The sequence below is a fragment of the Acomys russatus genome, chromosome 13 (assembly GCF_903995435.1).
Source record: "Acomys russatus chromosome 13, mAcoRus1.1, whole genome shotgun sequence".
NCBI classification, from domain to species: domain Eukaryota; kingdom Metazoa; phylum Chordata; class Mammalia; order Rodentia; family Muridae; genus Acomys; species Acomys russatus.
This window is the reverse complement of record NC_067149.1, coordinates 67,185,255-67,191,873: the sequence shown is the minus strand read 5'-3', so window position 1 is coordinate 67,191,873 and position 6,619 is coordinate 67,185,255. Positions and strand designations below refer to the sequence as shown.

Here is a 6,619-nt window from a genome sequence, read left to right as displayed (position 1 = left end):
GTGTGCTTATCTTCAGATCTGAGCATGTCAGGCAGTTTCAGGGATTATATCCTAACCCTGCCTTACTTTCTCCTCAATGAGGCCGAGGAGGTAATGCTAATTAAGGCAATGCTGGAGAATTCTCTCCTCCACCTCAGGGGTTTGTTAGAATCTCTGGTAATTGATCAGATCTTCATTTTCTTTGATCTCTGAAAATGCTCGTTTCAATTCATGACTCATAGACCCCAAATAAGCCTATGCAATGAGGTTTTGAGGCAAAGATCTGTAATCTGCTCAGTGACAGGAGAACTGTGCCTCATCCAAGGCCTATCCAAAGTGGCTTAGAGCCAGGAACGGCTCCTTGTGGAAGGGGTGGTCACTCCTGAGCTTAAGGCCAGGGCCCTTACTATGTCCTTCCTGCTTAGGAAATATGCAATTTAGCTAACTGGGTTAGTTATTGCTGCAGAATTGCTTTAAAAATGTATTAATTTATCTGTAACCCTGTGGTGTCTGAATTTATCTATCACACGCATGTAGTACACTCAGATACCAGAAGAGGCCATTGTATCTCCTGGAACTGGAGTTACAGATGGTTATGAGCAGCCATGTGGGTTCTGGGAACTGAACTTGACTTTTCTACAAGAGCAGTAACTCCTCTTAACCAGTGTATCTCTCTCTCTCTGTGTCTCTCTCTGTCTCTCTCTGTCTCTCTCTGTCTCTCTCTCTCTCTCTCTCTCTCCCCCCCCCCATGAGTTGTTTTTAAAAGGACTTTTAATTTTAATTTAATTTAATTTAATTGTTTGCATTTCAACCTTGACCAGCTATGGATAAAAATCCTCAATAAACTGTGAAATTCTTACAATTTTAAACAATGGATTATTAAAAAAAATTCAACAGAACAGTAAGATGTTCCATTTTGTCTTTAAAGCAAACTTGGTGTACAATGAAAAGGAATGTGTCTAAAGCAGAGGGTCCTTTAAAACAGTAAAGCCAAGCCATAAACCCCTGCAGCAACGTGAGTCCGTGTTTTGGAATGTTCATATTTTGGTGGAAGAGCGTCACCATCTTCTGCCAGATTTTTAGAGGGGCCTCTCTACTTCCCAGTGGATGTGGTAGAGTCTCTTGATAGTAAAAAGCAGAAGAAACTAAGGGTTTAACAGTCACTATTAAACAATTCCTTAGGCTATCCTGTTTTCATTAATATGTTCTTGGTGCTAACTGGAAAGTACTGCTCACTTTCAATCAGTCAACTTAGCAGGCATGGCTGCTGTGTCACATGTGCCTCAGGAGGTGGCAGAGGGGAGAGAGGCTCTGTCTACACTCAGTGTTCTGACTGTGAACATTGAATGACACATAGCCTGACACCCCTTGAAAACAGCGAGCCTGAGACATCCACCAGTAAGGCACCAGGGGCCTGGAGGAGTTAGCCTGAGACAACCACCAACCAGTGTCGTGGGGCCTGGACAGGAGCTAGCCTGATATGACCACCAATCTGGTGCTGTGCAGGCCTGAGGCTTGGTACATCATGACCCTACCTGTACCCATAATGCACAGTTGGGACATAGCACTTCTGAGGCCACTTCCTGGACAACCCCAAGACACTCAGAGACCCCAGACACCATTAAGAGGGGCAAGTAAGTGGTGGGCAAATGTAAGAGGAAGAGAAATAGAAGGGTGTGGGCACAATGAAGAGAGGCAGAACTGGAGACTTGAGGGCGGTGAGGAACAGCCTGATATGAGTAGCCAGTGATGCCACCTGGGACCATGGTAGAATCCTGCCTGCGCCGCCACAGGGGGGCCATATCTAGGTCCATGGTCCTGCACCAGCAGGGGTCTGTTACCACCAAAGGCCAGGTGGATGTCCTTTGTCTAGGCTGATACCTGGGGACATATTGATGTCTGGGGGCTGTGTGGACTGGCCCTGCCCTTCACTTGACCATCATGGGAGATCTGGCCCTGGGGGCAATGAGAGCAGAAGAGATGACCCCACCCCATCCATCTGCAGTACTTGGGAGAGAGGACAATACAGTAGAGCTGGCCTTGGTTGCAGGAGTAGTGGGTGAGCTGGCCCTGAGGGTGTGAGCATGGGAGAACTGGCCTCGCCACTCCTCCTCCCTGTGGTAGCATGGATGAAGGAGAGATGCTCTCCTCCCCACTCCTCACTGTGCCCCTGGGGCAGGTGGGAGACTTGGCAGGAGGGAGACCTGGCCCTCAGGTCATGAGAGCAGGAGAGCTGTTCCTGCCTCTCATCAGTTGCAGCACTAGGGAAAGCAGGCCCTGCATGTCACCTGGGTAGCACTGTAGAGCTGGCCCTTGGTGGTGTGGCTCTGAAGGAACAAGTGTGGGAGAACTGGCCCTTGTCCCTCATAGCTGCCACACTCAGGAGAGCAGGCCTTGCACCTCATCTTGGTTGCTAGTGAGTCAACTCCCAGGGCGTGAGAGCAGGAGAGCTGGCTCTATCCCTTGCTGGCTGTGGGATTGGATAGGCCAGTCAGGGACAGGGCAGGAGAGCTTGCTTCAGCAGTGTGTGTACAGGAGAGCTGGCGGGCTGACCAGCTCAGAAACCTCTCAGGCACAGATCCTGAATTCCTGAATTCCTGAATTCCTAAAGCATATGAGGGAGCTGGTCCTACAGATCCAAAACCACAGGATCTCCATGACACAGGGCAACAACACGATATCCAAAAAGAGTGCCAGTGAGGTTCCGGTATTGACAGAGCAGCAGAAGCCAGGGGCCACAAACCAGACCAATGACTCAGTGCAATGAACGTTTGCACACAATGAAGTGTGGACAAGAAGGTACACTGTGGGACACGACACACTACTGCTTCCACAGCAAGTTTTTTTTTTTTCTGCTGTGGGAGGAGGTTGCAAGGGTGGAGGGCAGGTACAAGGGAGGGGGAGATGAGTGGGATTGGGGTACATGATGTGAAATTCACAAAGAATCAATAAAAAGTTAAATAAAAGGTCAACTTAGGAATTTAAAAATCCTTAAATTTTTAGCATTATTTTTTAGGTGGTGTTTGTAGTTGCACATAATTTATTTATTCAGTGTATTTATATGTGCATGTGTGTCTGTCTTTTTGTCTGTCTGTACATGTGCATGCATGTGGATATGAGAAAACAGCCTCTAGGAGTCAGTTTTCTGGGTTCTGGGAATCAAACTTAGGTTGCTAGGTTTGGCAGTAAGTACTTTTGCCTGCTGAGACATCTCACCAGCCCTATCATGGTGTTTTAAAACTATTTGGATCTATGGAATAGTTTATATATCAATTGATATGATTCTATAATCATTTTCAGCCTGTTAATGCGGTGAATTAAAATGAGTGTTGTTTATTCTCTTTGTCTGTCTGTCTGTCTGTTTGTCTGTCTGTCTGTCTGTCTGTCTCTGCCCCGCCTCCCCCTCTTACCATGTAGCAGGTGATGGCATGCAATTCATTCTGTTTCCAAGGTTGGCCTTGAACTTATGGCAGCTCTCTTACCCCAGACTCTCAAGTTCTGGGATCACATCTGTGAGCCAATATGTCCAAAGCCATTACTGAAGTGTTTTGGTTGACCTGGCTCTGTATCAATAGCCGATGGCCCAGGACCATACTTGTTTCTATTGTATGTCAATTTGATTTTCTAACATTTTTCTGAAATATTTTTTTCTAGTTTTATTGCACTATGATTTTATAATTAACAAAAAATTATATATTCTTAAAGGCTTGCTTTACGGTCTAAAATTGTTCTACTTTAGCCCAAAAAGTTCCCTGGGCTGCAGAGATGGATGTGTGTTCTACAGCCTTTGGAAGATGGTTCTGTAAATGTGCTGTTATGTCTGTTTGACCTGTGGTGCAGATAAACTCTCAAGTGTCTTTCCTGAGCTTTACGTCTTGATGGCGCATCTGTTGATGAAAGCGGGAAATTGAAGTCACTGCTACTGTTTCAGAACTTGTCTATCCTTTTATGTCTATTGGTGTTTATTTTATGAAACTAGGAGCTCCAGTATTCAGTGCATATATGTTTACAATTGCTCTATCTCCTTGATGGATTACTCTCTTTATAATGTCAGGGCCTTTTCCACTGGTGGCTGAAGTCGGCTCTATCTGATATCAGAACAGCTATGCCAGTGAGCTTTTTTTCTTCTTGCATTTGTTAATGATCCTGCCATTCTCTGTCAGAGAGGTGTATTTTTCGGAGATAGGATATAGTTGCATCCTGTGTTTTCATCCAGTCCAGAATGGGAGCGGTACAACTGTTTGCATTTTGGGTTATTACTGAGAAAAGTTTTCTAGCTCCTGTAACTTCTTTGGTTATTTTCTGGTTGGTTCCATTGTTGCTTGCACTTTCTTTCGCTCATCTTCATACCAGGAACTTACTGGTTTATTTTGGTGGACACAATAGATTCCTTCTTAGCGCTCTTTTCTTTATCTAATCCTCCCTTGAAGTGTATTCTCTCCAGTGCTCTCTGGGTTGCAATGGTCCTGTCCCTCTGTGTTTAGGATTCTGGGATGTCTTCTGTAGTGCTCAGTCAGCAGTCAGCAATTGCTTGAGTTTGTACTGACCTTGAAATGTGTTTCTTTGTCAGTTTTAAGACACAACAGTGGGATACAGCAATCATCCTTCCTTTCATCTGTCCTTTCTTTCTTTCTTTCTTTCTTTCTTTCTTTCTTTCTTTCTTTCTTTCTTTGTTTCTTCCTCACTATTTAGCCCTATAAGGCCCAGAACTCACTGTGTGGACCAGGCTGGACTCAAACTCATGGAGATCCACCTGCCTCTGCTCCCACATTGCTGCTATTGAAGGTGTGCACCATGACATCTGCCTTGTATATAGTAATCTTGATTGGCAGTTGCTACTATCAGGGTGTGAAGCATCACCCAGTGCTTCCTTGGCTTTCAGGGTTTCTGTTGAGAGGTTTGATGTTACTCTGAAGTGTTCACACTGTGTGTGAGTTAGCATGTTCTTCTCATGGCTCTGATTGTTTGAGTGTAAGCATTGTTTCTATTTTTTTTTTTTTTTGTCCTTTGGGTATTTTGGCTGTAATGTGGCAAAAAAGAGTTCTTCCTTGGTCACATCTGTCTAGGGTTGTGTCACTGTTGCTTGGATGCACATTTCTTGGACTTAGGAAACATCCTGCTGTCAACTCATTGGGTGGTTGTACATGCCCTTGTGGTTTTTTATTTTATTATTATTAATTTTTATCCCACTTTATTCTTCTATCTATAGATTCTTAGGTTTGCTCTCTTTACCCCCAGAGGTCTTAGAAGCTGTGGTGACGCTCATAGATGTAGATATTTTAATTCATGTTTTAGTATAGTATTTACTTGATCTTTGCCTTTGTCTCACTTATTTTCCTTCTCCTGGGTGTAATCTGTCAGTCATATTTCATACACTCTTTTATTATTAACTTTTAATTTTCAATATTCCTGTTTTTCTGAAATCTTAATATCATAAATAAAATTGTCTCACAGCTTGTTGATCGTTTTACCATATTGCTGAATTTTTCATCAATTTTGCCAACTTTCTTACCTATATCGCTCTAAATACTTTGTTTTCTTGTTTGTATTCTCTCTGAAATTGTTGACTCACTTACGAGTAAGCATTTGAATTCTCCTTCTGGTGGTGGTATGACCTCTGGAGGAATGTTGTTGTCTGACCTTTTCTTGTGTCTTGTGGTTTTGTGTTGTGATTAGCGTGTTTGCTGGTTGGATGTCTCTTCTAATTCTATTGAAAGTCTTCTTGGTGCACTGTCTACTCTTAACTCAGAGAGAGGAGAGACTTCCGATTGGGATTCTCTGTCTGGAGAACCAGATGGGTGGAGTTGTGAGATGTGGACTCATTCTCTTTCTCTCTCTGCACCTTGAAGGTGTCTGTAACGCACTTTGTGAGTTTCTGATGTATTTCTCATTGTACTAATGTCTTCCTTGACTGTGCACATGGAGGCAACTTGTCATCCTCCATCTTAAGAGGTGTTAGATTCCCTGGAACCGGAGTTACACGGGGTGTGCACTTCTTAACATGGGCGCTGGGAGCTGCACTCGGTTCCTCTGTAAGAACACTGAGCCATTCCAGGCTTCTAGTTTCTGGGGAGGATGGTAGCATTGCCTCCTTGAGTGCTTGGTAGGACTCACGAATGCTACCATCCATGCTTGGTGCTTTCCTTTGGACGGTCAACTCTCCCTCTAGGCACAAGTCTATTGAAGTTACTTGTATCTCCTTATGTGCATTTTGGCATGCGAGTCTTTTGTTGACTTTATCTGTTTCATCTCAACTAATTTATAGATTATAATTTCTCATTTTATTTATCTATCTTTTTGTTTCATGAGATTAGTAGTGCTTCTCATGTTTTAGTCCTGAGATTAATAATTTATGTCTTTTCATTAATTTCTGATATAATATTATTTCCTATATCTACTTCTTGATTTAGGTTTAGTTTTCTCGGTTCCTTCTAGTTTTCTAAGTTAGGCTAAATTACTGGGTTTTGAGCTTGCAAATTTCTCTCTAAGCACTTCTTTTTCTGTGTGGTATAAATTTCAGTGACTTAACTGCCTGGTTAGCTCAGTTGGTCAGGACATAGTACTAGTTACAGGAAGTTGTGATGTCTCACTCAGTTAGTTGGTGTCCTTTAGCTTCCCTTAAATATCTTCTTTTTTATCA

At 43.3% G+C, this 6,619-nt stretch overlaps 1 non-coding gene across 1 annotated transcript; it reads left to right on the top strand.

Annotated features, from left to right (window-relative positions):
• The first annotated feature begins 1,213 nt into the window (after positions 1-1,213).
• On the top strand, positions 1,214-1,345 carry LOC127197790 (small nucleolar RNA SNORA17). The gene has a single exon (XR_007831755.1). It is a non-coding gene; the product is annotated as a small nucleolar RNA SNORA17 (small nucleolar RNA).
• The last annotated feature ends 5,274 nt before the right edge of the window (positions 1,346-6,619 follow it).